The sequence below is a fragment of the Adiantum capillus-veneris genome, chromosome 17 (assembly GCF_014529385.1).
Source record: "Adiantum capillus-veneris isolate H3 chromosome 17, ASM1452938v2, whole genome shotgun sequence".
In the NCBI taxonomy this organism is placed as follows: Eukaryota; Viridiplantae; Streptophyta; class Polypodiopsida; order Polypodiales; family Pteridaceae; genus Adiantum; species Adiantum capillus-veneris.
This window is the reverse complement of record NC_140947.1, coordinates 133,147,918-133,163,291: the sequence shown is the minus strand read 5'-3', so window position 1 is coordinate 133,163,291 and position 15,374 is coordinate 133,147,918. Positions and strand designations below refer to the sequence as shown.

Sequence of the window (15,374 nt, the reverse complement as noted above, 5' to 3'; positions counted from 1 at the left end):
CGGTTTCATGAATTTTCAGCCAAGGAGATTCTCGAAGAAGAAAGAAGCAGGACTCTAGACGAAGTTGAAGCATTGAAGGAGCCACAGAAGACTTTGTGTCGCTTTCGGCGCGGCCCAAAGAAGCAAGCGTTGCACACCTTTATGAAGTTCAAGTACCGCACGTCCCACACTCAGAGTGGGCTGGCGAAGAGTCCCTCCCAGGATTCCTAATGCTATTGGCGATCTCCCTCGACGCCATACAGTTCGGTACCAGTACCTGACACATCCAACCCTATGTGTCCGTGGACAAGCTATAGCATGTTCAGGGTTCAGTCAGTCCAATTAGTCTAGATTAGAAGTGATCTGGCACTTTTTGTGAGTCTATTCGTAGACCGTGCATGCCCAGTCACTTAGCATAGATGCATATCCTGTGGTTGCACACAGCATGATCATCAGTATTCCATTCAGAATCCATCAGATTCACTCAGGGGAATTTTCGAGTGCATTTAGCCTATTTTCCCTATTTTTGACATTTTTCACTTATTAATGTAAGTGACTTCCCAACAAAAGTAGGTAGGGCAATTTTGCTAAGTTAATATATAAGCAAACCCAAGTTAGCACTCAATGGCAGAAGAGGCAACAGGAGCTCCCGCTCAACAGGCACTTTCTCAGCAAGAACCTCATCAGCACCCCTAGCGTTTGCAGATTTGCTTCATCGCCACCAACACCTAGCCCTAGCATTTTTGGTTTTTCCCTCTCAGCCCTGGCGTTTTTGATATTCTCAGCACTTCCACAATCCTGGCATTTTCAGCAACCCCATGATCGCCAGCAGTCCCAGAAAAACCAGCGTTTTTCACTAACGCTAGAAGGGCAGATCAGCGTTTCCATTTTCAGCCTGATCTGCTGCAGATGGTCAGCGTTTTCAGCCTTCTTGGACAGCAGCAGATTCAGCCCTAGATGCATGTAGAAGACCCCCATTTTCAGCCCTCGAAAACGCAGCCAAAACAGTCATTTTCAGTCACCCAAAACAGCCCAAAGATTAGCAGATTTTCAGCAGTTAGAAGACCGCAGATTTCAACCCTAAAGTCGTCGTCGTCATCGGCATAGTCCCAAGTTGCATCAATCCATGGCATCGTCATTGTACCTCTTTGTGCAATCAATAAGTAGACCACTCTCGCCGACGAGAGTGGGGCCTTCGGAGGAGGGTTTTACAACGTCTCTGGTGTCGTATCTCTCTTCTCTCTATCTCTCAGTTTCATACACTTGCACGCACAGTGTCCATTCACTTTGTTGTGATCATAGCACTTTTCAGTAAGAACGGAAGGCTCTCCCTTCCATAAGAATTAAAAGGAACCTTGAGCACAGTTCGGAGTACTCATCTTGAGCAAAGCGCAAACAATTATTCCGTTGCACCTTACAGATCACGTGTTTCACTACTGAGGAGGCACCCCTTTGGAGACTGTGGATTTGGCAAGGAAAGCCCCTTGTTCAATTGGACTAGGATCTTGGGGAGTGGCAATGGCCTTCATTGAGCGATGATGGAGCCTCTCTATTCTTTTTTGAGTATATTGTAGCCCTTAGGAGGAGGATTCTTTTGCTGACCTGGCACCCACCTCACTGTCCACGGCAGTTAGAGGTATGGCAAGATCAACGTATCTTCCCAGCTTTCCAGCGACAGTTTTGGTCATGCATCTGAATCCTTCGGATCAGCCGCAGGATATGTTTTTTCATGTGGATGATAGCAAATGCAAGATTACCTGTTGGTACTTGGTCGGCAGTCACTAGTCATATGATTCGACTTGTCAAATACGTACTTCAGAGCTTGAGTCTTTGAGGCACTCTTTCTGGGTTTGTCCCATATGTGCAGCCAATGTGTATGGTAGTTTGTTGTTTGTTGATTAGAGTGGGCACGACCATGATGGGTTTGTGGGCAGTTGCATAAATTTTTCCATTTCCGAGGTCACATATCTTTTTTTAGGGCTTGCTGTCTGATCGGTCTTCATGCTTGCTCCCTTAGTATATAGACCAAGCACTCTATAGATGATCCTTGATGTAGGTCACCGATTGGATTTCTCCCACCGGGATATAGTTTTCAACACGATATGCAGCATCACGCTTTGGACCATGTGGAGGGCTCGATGTGCCCACATTCCTGGCTCGTAGTCCTCCCCTACCTCCACCATTCTGACGGCCATTTGGATTGAGGCTCCATGGTAGTTCACGTCTGTTGGATGAGACTGTTATTTCGGTCCTGTACTGTCTCGTCCTGTCGGGTTGTTTAGTCCGTTCCGTCCGACTAAAACAGTCATGTTGATTGCCAACTAGCAATTTGACTATTTGACTTTGCCTTTTTGAGGGGGGGTTTTTGCACACATTTAGCCTAGGATACCTTTGTGACATTACCTCAAGAGTCAATGCTCATGCCCATTATAATTTATCTCCCTCCCTCATATTGTACATGGTCTCTCTCTCTCTCTCTCTCTCTCTCTCTCTCTCTCATATTGTACATGGTCTCTCTCTCTCTCTCTCTCTCTCTCTCTCTCTCTCTCTCTCTCTCTCTCTCTCAGGAATCCAACGCGTCAGAGAAGCAAGGAAACAAGGAAATTCGGCAATTTCTAGAGGAGGAAAATCTATTATCAGAGATTTCAAGACCACACCCCCCTTGTCAAAGACATGGACTTGACACATGCACACATCTAGTCACATTATGCACATGGTGATTCTATCATTTGTAATATCTAACTCTCATGAGAACCTTCAAGTTAGTTGGCACATGCACCTTTCTTTTTGGATGATACCCAAAGTGGATTGTAATTGAAGATGTATCTGATTTGTCCTATAGGCTAGCTTTGGCCTCGACAAGGACGTTAATAAAACTTTCTTTCTTCCTCTCCCTTTCTCCTTCCCTCCCTCCATTATGCATAATGCTGCTTCTGTCTCCCTCTTTTCCTCTAGCTCAAGATTCAAGGGCCTCAAGGCCCTAACTCTGTAGAAGCAGACCCTCTTTTCTCCTCTTCTCATAGCTCTTAAGCTTCTCCTCAAGCTCTCTCATGAGGCATTGCTCTCAAGCTCTCCATTCCCTCCCTCATAGCTCTCAAGCCTTCCCCAAGTCTACATCTCCCAAGCTTTACAACTGCACGCTTGTTTTTTTTGAACGTACGTAAGTGTGACAAAATATTTTAAAGTTCGATGAATACATCACGTCTTCGTACGTGGACAAAACGTACGTGACTGCACGAGACCATCTAGGATTGAGTTGCTGTATACTCTTCGCAGTCAGTGGGATTCTCCTCCACGGCAACGTGGATGCGTCTTTCTTCACACATGAGCAAGGTCGTCAGTTTTCTCCAGTCAGGATCATGCCCACATCACATGGCTTTATTTATCTCCTCATCCCCGCCTCCCCCCCCCCTCCCCACCCCACACACACACACACAAAGTGGTTCATTTTAGACTCATCGTACAGACCACCTTGATGTTTACATAGCCTACACATTGCTACCCTGCTTTTGTACTTTCTTTGGATGATAGGCCATTGAGGCTTTGAGCATCTCCAGAGGTCTCTTATGTACATAGAATACAACCTCTTTTCTCAAAAAAAAAAGAAAAGAAAAGAGAGAGAGAGAGAGAGAGAGAGAGAGAGAGAGAGAGAGAGAGAGAGAGAGAGACTACATGTCCTTTGCGACTACATGAGTCCCATGCACACTTTCTTTGGTCATGCTCCTCTTCTCATATAGTGTGGCTAGCAGTTTGCTTTTTACTTAGCAGAGCCGGTGTTCAGCATGGATTTCTCAATTGGGGATCTGTCTCATGGTTGATGCCGTTGCCCGGACCGCATCTTTTCTACGAGGGCTCAGACACAGATCCAGCTCTTATGCTTACCTCGACTGGTTATCGGTGAGGGACTTTGGCTATGTTACCACAGATCGCTTGGCAAGGGGATCCTCAGACACGTGATGAAGTTTTTTCAGTCATCACTAGCATTACACTATGGAATGTTTGGAGAGCTCGTTGTCTTCACATTCTCAGTGCAGCACCACAGCTCCTTCAGGATACCCTCACTGCCATTTGGCTGGACATCATTCACACCCTGATTTGGCAATGGGATTCTTCCTCAGGTACATCTAGAGCAGCCGAGGCTCGTCGCTTTGCCTTCCTTCGGCGTTGGGCCCGATCTCCACTCTTCTTCACACTTACAGGTGGCCAGATTACATGGCATTATGCCCCCCCTCAGTGGTTTCTCCTCCACTCATCACACAGACCACCATGAGATTGTTCTAGTCGAGTTGTCACTATAGTGGCTCTCACCCTTACATTCAGCTAGTACACCCCACGTGATAGGCTATTTTGGCATCTGCTGGGGATTATATTGTACTCAGTAATATACAGCCCTGATTTTTCCAAAAAAACAAAAAAGAGAGAGAGAGAGAGAGAGAGAGAGAGAGAGAGAGAGAGAGAGAGAGCTCAGTGGCCTATCTCCCAAAGGAAGTTTAAAAGTGGGTTAACAATGTGTAGGCTATGTAAACATCAAGGTGGTCTATACGATGAGTGTAAAAGGAACCAGTGCGGGGGTGCATAATGCCATGTGATGGCCATGATCTTGACGGAAAAGAACTAGCGACGTTGCCTATGTGTGGAGAGAGACGCATCAACGCTGCTCTGCTGCTCTGGAGGAGTCGGCTGAAGAGTCCCACCGAGTGTGAAGGGTATGCAGCAGCTCTATCCAAACGGTGGACGTAGGGGAAGAGTGAGAGCCCAGAATGTGGGTGCATCGAGCCTTCCACATGGTCCAAAGCGTGATGCTGCATATTGTGGTGAAAACTGTCTCTCTCTGGCAGAAATCCAACTCTTGACCTATATTTGGGATCATCTGTAGAGTGCCTGGTCCATATCCCAAGAGGGTAAGCATGAGGACCGGATCTGTCTGCAGGCCCTGAAAAAAGGTGTGTGACCCAGGAAATTGCAACAGCCATGCAGCTGCCCCCCACATCATGAACCGGTCACGCATTCCCAGAGGTCTCTTATGTACACATAATACAGCCCCTTTTTTAGCCCAAAAAAAAGCGCGAGAGAGAGAAAGAAATGAAATGTTTTATTAATGTCTTCAAGAGGCCAAAGTGACATATGAGAGAGAGAGAGAGAGAGAGAGAGAGAGAGAGAGAGAGAGAGCAGTTTATTAAAAGGGAGATATAGAGAGTTTCAAATACTCTCATCAATTTCAAGAGAGAAGAATTTTTGAAGAGAGAGAAACTCTCAGCTTTAGAGAGAAAAATCTGCAATTTTTTTGAAAAAATTGAGCAGATTCCAGAGACAGAGAGATAAGATAGTCTGCCAGAAGAGAGAAAATCTGAAATTCAGGTTTAGAGAGAGAAAATCAGCACTCTATAGAGAGGAGAGAGGATGTAGAGAAAGAAAGTCAGTGCGCTGCTTGGGTGAATTCAGACCTTGACCAAGAGTTAAGGAATGATTATTAGGTCAACTCGTTTGGGAGTCGGACCTTTTGGGTCATTTTTCGGCTTGCATTAGCTTTTAGTGCCTTCTCACACCTTTTAGCTAAGATTTAGCTCATTATTGATGAGCTTTGGTTATTTACAATTACTATTATGAGCTACATGCAAAAAATAGGACAAAAGAATCGTCCTTCAATGACTTGGCGGCATCATTTTGTGAGATCCTAGCCTTTAGAGAAGGTAGTTATTCTAGGTTTCTGGTTTGAAGCTTTCAAAAGCTTTGCTTTTAGTTTACAGAGAATTCAAGTTTTGAAAGTAAAACTTTTTACCTTGAGCATGATCTGTTCATGGGCCAGCGTAAGTTGCTTTTTGTTTATGTGAAGATTCATTCTTGGTTTTGTTTATGTGAAGATTCATTCTTGGTTTTGTTTGATGTGTGATATACGATGTAAAGTATTTTTTATGTATTTCACAGGTTTACCTGTCAGATCATCTAGAAGCTGCACTTTGAAGCAACCCTTGAACATGGATGGAAACAAGGATGCAGCGAGACATTGTTTCAATATTGGAAATAGCGCCTTACAGTGTGGTAATAAGGCAAAGGCTCTAAAGTTTCTTGCAAAAGCTCACCGGCTGGACCCGAGCTTAGGACTTGGCACCCTTTTGTCATCTCTAAGAGAAGGTGTGGAGGATTTAAGCGGCCAAGATAGTCAAGCTCAAAATGAGATAAATCAAAGTGTATCAGGGACAGCCAGAGCCTGTGGTGATTCTACTCCAAATGCCGTAGCCTCTGCTGAGCAGGTCGAGATTGTACACCGCATTCGTAAGACCAAAGATTATTATGAAATTTTAGGGCTCAAGAAGGATTGCACTGCCGAAGAGTTACGCAAGGCTTACAAAAAAATATCTTTGAAGGTCCACCCAGACAAGAACAGTGCTGCAGGTGCTGAAGAGGCTTTCAAGCACGTTTCAAAGGCTTTTGCTTATCTGAATGATGAGTCCTCAAGGGCCATGTATGATCAGCATGGCCCTGAGGATCCTCATAAATTATCTCGTCAAAGTAATGCTCGGTATCGCTATGCGCGCAGTGGTTATGCGTATGATGATATGTTTGATGCTGATGAAATCTTCAACTCATTTTTCTTTGGGTCAGAGAACGCGTTCCATCGCGCTCAGTATGTGCGGAGGCACAACAGAGCATCAGCAACTCGGCAAGCACAAGCAAGTCGCAATACCGATAGTTCCCCAGGATTGCTCACCCTACTGCAGATCCTACCTGTGTTGGCATTGTTTTTAATCAGCCTTATCCCTCTCTCAAAGCCTGTTTACAGTATGGAGCAGGTTGCGCCATACCAATTTCAGTATTCTACAAAGGAGCATCAGGTTCAATTTTATGTGAAGTCTATGGATTTTGATAAAGAGTACCCACCAGGGAGCTCCTCTCGCAGAAGCGTGGAAGCAAAAGTAGAGAGGGACATGATTGAAATGCTTGGCTACAATTGTCGGAGAGAAATGAATCACCGGCGATGGTACCCTTCCTTGCAGACACCCAATTGTGACAAGCTTCAGGGCTTCTATGTTCAGTGAGCGAGCTTATTTCAGGATCATGTCAAGTGGATAGTTGTTGAATGTGTGTTGTTTCGGTTGAAACTCAAATTGGTTTATTTGATCACCGTGGCAGTCATCCCACCACTTCACTTGGTCTATAATTTGTCAATTATGGTTCGTGAAGCAGAAAAAGAAGCTGCTTCGCTTTGCTCGGTGAGTGACTTTGTATTCTTTAATAGAGATGGGACAGAATCACATGTAACAAGTACATATTTGTTCAACCGATGATCTAAACCCGGTTGTATTGGTTCTTTTTAATTTGAGGCAAAACAGATCAATGGCATATGAAAAGGTTCTGCGGTTACGAAGTAGGCGGGTTTTCATATTGCCTTAAGCCTCAGGGAATGCCAACCATTGTTTTGGAGAGGAGACTGTCAACTATATGTCTCTTTTGTGTTGTTTTTTTGACAAGACCTGTGCGTGGATAGGCAGGGAGGAATGCTTTTAGGGAGCAAAGTTCACATGATAACACTTATTTCCTACTGGCTTTACTCCTGAAAAGTTAAAGAATAAGTTAGATACCTATAAATCAAAGGACTAAGGAAGTTATAGGAAAGTTTAAAAGGATAGGATGACAGCTAATGTATTACATTTTGACCTTTCAATTCTCTCTCTTTCATGTTCCATCTTCTAAGGCCCTTCGCTTCAAACTTGTTCAATTTGAATTTTTCCATTTATAATGAATTGTGGGGACACCTAGTGCTTGAAAACAATTAACTCCTTTTACTTCTTAGAAGCTTCCTTGAAATCTGTGGACTTTTCGTGTGACTTGAGGCCTTGTTGTGCCGGCCATCTAGGATTTTGACTTTGTCTGCAGCAGCTCAGACAAGAGGGGAGAGTTTTATGCAAGGCAGCTCGGTGCGGAGGAGTGCGCGCGCACGTATGTGTGTGTGTGTGTGTGTGTGAGAGAGAGAGAGAGAGAGAGAGAGAGAGAGAGATTTTTCCCACAACAAATCTTTGCGGTGGGAGGAGCAAGAGAACTCCACAATTCCATTTCGTGTTTACTTGGTGAGCCAAAGGATCTTTTTCCTTCCTCTTCCTTCATGGCTTAAACAATTCATGCTTTTAACTTCTGGCAGATGGCACACTTATCCAGCCAGTTCCCATCACCATTTTCGTGTTCGTTACATGCGAGAAGAAGAAGCTCTCTCTTTCTAATCTCCCTACAACTTCTCTTCTCCTTTCATTATCATCATCATTTACAAACCTCTGCGTAGTTCTCATCCTGTCTCTTGCGAAAACATTAGAAACCTCCCAGTAATTGGAACTAGTTTCTATCCTTCCAATCATGTTATCCTTAGACTTTTAAAGGCATTTTTGCTTTAAAATGAATTGGGGTCTCTATTGTTTATATTAGCTTAAGCAAGAGAAAATGTCACATGCAAATGCATCATGGTGTACATTGTGGATATGATACATGGTCGAAACAACGATCAAGCAGGCCTAGGGGAGGCTTATTTGAGAGCCCAAGTCTAGGGATGACGTGTGACCTTTCAATGGACATGATGTTATCCTCCCAATCATGTTATCCTTCGATTATTAAAGCCATTTTTTCTTTCAAAGTTTCTACCCTTCCAACATTTTCAAATCTTGGGTTCTCTTTTCCTTTTTGGGAGAGAGAGAGAGAGAGAGAGAGAGAGAGAGAGAGAGAGAGATGTAGCCAAAGCTTTACACCAAAAGTGTTTCACTTAATAGCTCATCAATTGTGTAAACAATACAGAAGGAAGGGACATGAGGAATGCTATTCCATTCCCAAAAAGGATACAAAATTTAAGAGAGATAAGACTCTTTTGGGAGGGATAACTTTATACAATCTAGGGGGGTTGGTGGTATCTTTAAGAGAGGAATTTGATACAATCAAGGATGTACCCTTCCATAAAAATGGAGGAAAAACATGGGTAAAGGGGAATTAAAGGAAAGAAAAGATAGCACCACTCCAACACAAGGAGAGCCTCTAGGACTTTTATTACAAAAAAATCGGTATAGGAGAAGGGGTGTCCATGGAAGTGTGGTAATACGTCATCTGGGCGGAGTTAAGGAGGATGCTTGGTTACCACTATCTAAAGGGTGTTGAAAAAAAAAAGGGTGGAGGTTGTCCATGGAAGGGAGTTTGCCGAGGTTAGGTGAGTTTAACCAACAAAGTACTGGTTTGAGTAGATGTGAAAGTTGGGTATTAGTGGATAGCCGCTCGAAGAGGTTTTTATTGATGGAACGGGCTAAGTCGAGTCGGTGCGTTTGGGGTGAAAAGGGTACTTTGATGCGGGGAGGGGGGGGGGGAGGGGGGGGGTTAATTTCTTTTCAAGGACCAATGATCTAGAATTGTAAGAAATGTAGAGACAACATGCCATCAAGAGAGAGGAGGGGTATCCTTTTGCTCTTAGTTTAGAAGAGCAAGTTGCGAATAGAGATGAACCTAAAAATGAGTTTAAGCTCAAAAAGGATAAAGGCAACTTTTTGATGCGTGGGATGCCAAGATTGCCATGGAATGTAGTTATAGGAGTTGAGACATTTTTTATGGCAGTGCGTGTCTAGTACACCGTTGTAACAAATGTATATCTAGAATAAAGGCTTCAAAGGTAGAAACAGAATGGGAGGTTCTAATGTGCTCTTTAAGAGGGTGACCATACTGCTTAAGAAGCTTACTTAAACTAGAGGGAGGACCATCCCAAATAGCAAAAGTGTCATCTACAAATCTTTTAAAGTAAAGGAGGGAGACGAAAGAAGGTTAAGGTTGTCTTCCAAGAAGCAAAGAAAAATACATGCATAAACAATAGCGAAATTGAAACCCATGGTGGTTCTTTCTACCTGGTGCCAAAATTTACCATTAAAGGAGAGCTAGTGATGATTTAGAATAAGCCATGCGAGAGAGAGAGAGAGAGAGAGAGAGAGAGAGAGAGAGAGAGAGAGAGAGAGAGAGAGATGGACTTTGAATGTAGGAAAAATGCCTTGAAATGAGTATTTTAGAGCTTCTAGACTGTGCTCGGGATACTTGGGTAAAGTGATTCTACATCAAAAGTAAAGAGAATAATGTTGGGAGGGAGGGACTGAGAAGCCAAGTCTGTGATATGGGCATGAGAGTCCTCAAGGTGTTGAGTTTTGGATAGAAGAATATGGTAGAGTCATACATGAATCCACGTGGAGACATTCTGCAAGAGGTAACCTTTGTAGGAAAAAATGGGACGGCTAACAAGGGTAGGTTTATGGATTTTAGTTAGCAGAAAGAAAGAGCAAGGTTTGATCATAATGTGACTAGAGGAAAGAGTAAAGTTCCTTTCCTTGTGAAAGAAGAGGAAACTTTGAGAGAATAGCAAGGAGAGATTGAACAAACGATAGAGGAGGCAACATGACATGTGTAAGTGGAAGGGTCCGAGAGATGTCAAAGAGCTTCCTTAAGGTACCAAGATTTGGAGAGAATGACGGGTCCAAGGTTCCTGTCCGCCGGTTTAATGACAATGTTATGCATTTCTAAGAGAGAAAAGGGAGTTGATAAACGAAGGTTTTGGATGAAAAGGGGGAAAGTGGGAAAGAAGAGAACTCAAGAGAGGTGAAAGATGGTCAAAAGTTTGGATAAGAGATAAGGAGGGTGCAGGAGAGTTCCAAAAAGGGTTGAGAAGAGAGACAAGTGAGGGAGTAAAAAGAGAGTTTTTGAAAAAAGCTTTATTTGTAAGCTTTTTTCTAGGCACCAAGGACGGATGAAGGTGGTGGGGGGTTGGGGATGTAATGGAATTGGCCTATTAACTTGAGATTAGTGGAAATTAATGAGATTACTTTTGAGAAGTTACTTTGTGAGCATAGTGGGTGAACAGAATTGAAGATAACAACATAGGCATAGCAATTAGTTAACTTGGCATGAACAATACTTTTGCAAGAGAGAGAATTTAGAGAGCATGACAACTATTGAGAACCGGGTTTATGTGGAGTCGGTCCCTCCTCCAATAGGCATTTGTATTATGATTTCTCTCATTAAGAGAGACTTGTTACAATACAATCTTTGTGTTCCTTTTGACCTAGGTGATGCAATGAAGATGGAAAGCTTCATGTATCACAAGCATAACATAAACTTTGAAGAAAGCTTTATCCAGAAGAAACATTTCATAGGAGAAAAAATTAGTTCCTCACTTATCATAACTCTTCTTGCTAGCATACATAATAGCATAGTAATGAAGATGGAGAAGATGGAAAGCTTAAGCATTGAAGCATGGGTCTTGGTTGGATTTGCACTCTATATCCAAGAGTGTTGGTGTAGGCTCTCAACCTCTACTTGCTTGGAGAAGGAGAGGGAGCTCTTGCACTTTGCATAGCACACAATGAGAGTGTGTGTGAGTGTGTGTGGGTGAGTATACCCCCTAAGCAACCCCCTAGCTTGCTTGGGTCGATCCCCCCTTGTAGCTCATGCTTGAAGCTCATTGGACCTCTCCAGGCCTAGCCAATCACAAGCAGGAGGCATTACAAGCAGCAAGGGTAGCCTTGGGACAAGTGTCCCCCTTTCCCCTTTGAGAGAGAGGACTTGATAAATGCAAAATCAATTAATTAAATCTCCTAAATTATCATTGGATCCCTTGGGTGGCCAACCAATAGGCTTCAGGCACACCATGAGGGCAACATTATGAGGAAGTTGACAAGTGTCCCTTTTGCTTTCTTTGTACCATGCATGCCTTGTGTGAGTGTGTGGGTGTTCTCTCTCATCCCCCCTCTTGTAGGACTCGCCCCCTCCTTGTAGGGATTGAATCTTCACCTTTTGACACCTCAAGCCCCTCATGCATAGGCCCAGTTCCCACCACAAGCTTGGCCCTTAAGCACTTTAAGCTTGGGCTAGGTTCTCACCTCAAGTGCAACCCTAGCATCTCAAGCATGACAAGCACCTCAAGCATCTCAATCATCAAGAACCTCAAGTATCTCAATCATCAAGCACCTCAAGCACCTTAAGCTTGGGCCGGGTTCCCACCTCAAGCTCAATCCTAGCTTACCTAAGGTCAAAGGACTTTTACACTAACTATTGGAGGTCTTCAATGAAGCTAACCCTAAGGTCTTACGCTCCATTGGTTAGCCTTGCTCTTTCATAGACCATCTCTCATTTGGGCCCCTTTACCATTGGCCCCGTGTTGAGATAGATCTATAAGCACATCTCAATATCTTAACCCTTTTTCCCGTTTATTCTCCCACGTTAAGTGATCAATTTAATATGAGAAAATCATTTGGGTTGGTTAGATATTAGTTTTTATGACATTATCTCTCTCTTGAAATCATAGTCATCCTCGACTATGAGGTAGAAGAGATAAAGCCTTAGTCATTAGTCAATCTTAGTTAGCGGGTAGAGGATCCCTTTTTACCCTACGACTTCTTTCCAAGATGGATGACTAATCCATTTGGTGCTTGGGAGACATAGCTGCCGCAAGCATGTGTGCTCTTTAGTCCATTTCATTTTCACAAAGTAGAGTGACAAATTCTACTTGGTGTTTGAGAGACGTCGTCATCACAAACATGATTCTAAGCATGCATACTATTTAAATTTGTGCATAATAAAAAGAGAACTAGTCTTATAAGACAAAAACATTGGTCATTTAAAAGAAATTTGTACATTTGCTTACTCTAGTGTAGAATTGTAAGCATTGCAAGGTTCATACTATCCTTAAGTTGTATTCCTTGCATCCATCTAGCATCTTCAAAAGGATAACTTTTGAACTAATAAGATACCGTTGGATAATCTTACCATGTCGCAGTACCTTGTCTTCATGTCGAAGGATAGCTTCGGGTTGTAGCATCTCTTCTTGGTCTTCAACTTCGGGAGGGTCTTCAATAATTGGTTCACTTGGTGGCTCTTCTTTGTAGGGCTTAAGTAGGCTCACATGAAAAGCATTGTGTATGAGCCAATGGTTGGGCAACTTGAGTTGGAAGTCCGTCTCATTGATAGGCATCAAAATTTGAAAAGGACCGTAGTATCTTTTTGCTAGCTTAGCATAACACTTTTGATGACTCGTAGGATTTTTGCCCGTGGTTTGTCTTAATTGAGCCTTAGGAAACTTAAGCAAGACCCAATCATTTTCTTTGAATGTTAAGGCCCTTCTATGCTTGTCAGCAATAGCTTTTTGCCTTTGTTGAGAGATGGATATAGCCTCCTTAATTTTTTGAAAAGATTCTTGTAGGTCACGGCTATACTCATCGGCGGCAAAGATCTTCCCATGTACTTTGAGTAGCAATGGACTTTTAGGTTTTCCCTCAATGATCTCAAAAGGTGCATTTCCCGTAGAAGTATGCACAGTATTATTGTAGGTATACTGTACAAGAGGTAAGTACTTTTCCCATTGTGAGCGTTGATCTACTTCAGTAACATAAGTCTTGAGTAGATCGAGTATCGTAAGATTGGATATCTCATTTTGGCCATCCGTTTGTGGGTGATAGGCCGAAGAGAATTTCAATTTTGTTCCTAGATTTTCAAAGAGACCTTTCCAGAAATTACTGGTCATTCTAGGATCTCTATCTGACATGATGGATGTTCGTAATCCATGATGTTTGAAAATATGAGATATAAAGAGAGTTGCCATTTGGTGTGCCTTAATAGTCTTATTGACAGGAATAAAGTGTGCTGGCTTGCTAAACCTGTCGACTATTGTCCATATTCCCGTATTCCCATGGATAGACTTGGGTAATCCAAAGATGAAATCCATGGATATACTCTCCCATGGTGAATTTTGGGATAGGCAATGGCTGGAGTAATCCAGATTGCTTCTCTCTATCATATTTCGTCTTTTGGCATACTACACATTTTGAAACATACTCTTGTATGTCCACTTTCATGGTAGGCCAATAGAAATACGTCTCTACTCCTCGGAGAGTAGGTGAATACCTCTATGCCCCGCATAGGGAGGAGCATGGGATTCATACATAACTTTCTCACAAAGGGAATGGTAACACATAGACTATTGCCGTGGAGAAGATAACCATCCTGCAAGGTGAATGGTTTCTCTTTCTTCCCCAAAGCAAGGGCTGACATTATGTCTCTAAAGTAAGGGTTAGTGGCATACTCATCTATCATAGAAGATAGATCATTGTGAGTAGCTATAGACACCACATTAACTTTTGGTCATGGTGAAATTGCACTGGCCACTTGATTGTGCATACCAGCAATGTGAGCAATGTGAAAATTAAATTGCAAAAGAAAATTTGTCCACCTCATTTGTTTGTCGGAGAGCTTGGTTTCCGTCATGAAATACTTGAGACTTTGGTGATCGGTTCGTAGAATGAATGGAGTCCCCAATAAGTAGTGCTTCCATGTGTCTAGGGCATGTAGAACAACTAATAGCTCTTTCTCATAAATGCTCAAGACTCCTTCATTAGTATTGAGAGCTCTCATATGCTATGGCATGCCTTCTTGAAGCAAAACTGCTCCAAGGCAATCACCACAAGCATCACATTGGACCTCAAATGGCTTTGAGAGATCCAGAAGCATGAGGACTGGTTGGGAAGTAAGCTTCTCTTTGAGCTTATCAAAAGCATTTTGCTCCTTATATCAGTCCATACATACTTAACGTTCTTCTTAGTTAAGTCGTGTAGTGGTCCTGCTACTTGAGAGAATTTTTCTATGAAGCATCTATAGTATGCGCACATACCAATAAAGCTTCTTAGCTCATGTAGATTCCTTGGATTAGGCCATGCTTTTATTACCTCTAACTTTGATGGATCCATACAAATACCATCTTGAGAGATAATATGACCTAGGTCTTGAATCTCTTGAAGGAAAATTTCACTTTTCTTTTGGTTGAGAAAAAGCTTATTCTCCCTCAATGCTTGAAAAATCACTTGGAGATGTTGCTTATGTTCCTCCAAATACTTGGAGTAGATGATGATATCATCATCATCTACTCCAGTGAATTCACGGTACGGTCTAAACTTTTTTTTCATTAAACGATTGAGCGTAGCTGGTGCATTAGTCAAGCCAAAAGGCATGACTAGATATTCATAAAGACCAAACGTTGTGCAAAACACGGCCTTTAGGATATCTTCATCCACTATCCTTATTTGATGATAGCCACTTGCAAGGTCAATCCTACTGAAGTAGGTAGAGCTTTGTATCTTATCAAATAGATCTTCTACCCGAGGCACGCGAAATCTGTTTTTGATAGTGATATGGTTTAGTGCTCGATAGTCCACACACATACGGTATGTACCATCTTTCTTTTGCACTAAAAGGACTGGAGAACAAAAGGGAGATGAACTAGGCCTCACCATCCCTTTGTCTACCAATTCCTGTACTTGCCTCATGATCTCTTGTTGAGCTTGTGAGACTCGATAAGGAGGCTTGTTAGGCGGTGAGCTTCTTGGAAGGAGCTCAATGCGATG

The 15,374-nt window shown here is 42.8% G+C and overlaps 1 pseudogene across 2 annotated transcripts in view; it reads left to right on the top strand.

Annotated features, from left to right (window-relative positions):
* LOC147438116 (chaperone protein dnaJ 49 pseudogene) overlaps positions 1 to 7,345 on the top strand; it is a 53,120-nt pseudogene extending 45,775 nt beyond the window's left edge. For both annotated transcript variants that reach the window (XR_015184938.1, XR_015184939.1), the window contains exon 2: positions 5,905 to 7,345. The product of XR_015184938.1 is annotated as a chaperone protein dnaJ 49 pseudogene, transcript variant X1 (transcript). The remainder of the gene's footprint in view (positions 1 to 5,904) is intronic.
* The last annotated feature ends 8,029 nt before the right edge of the window (positions 7,346 to 15,374 follow it).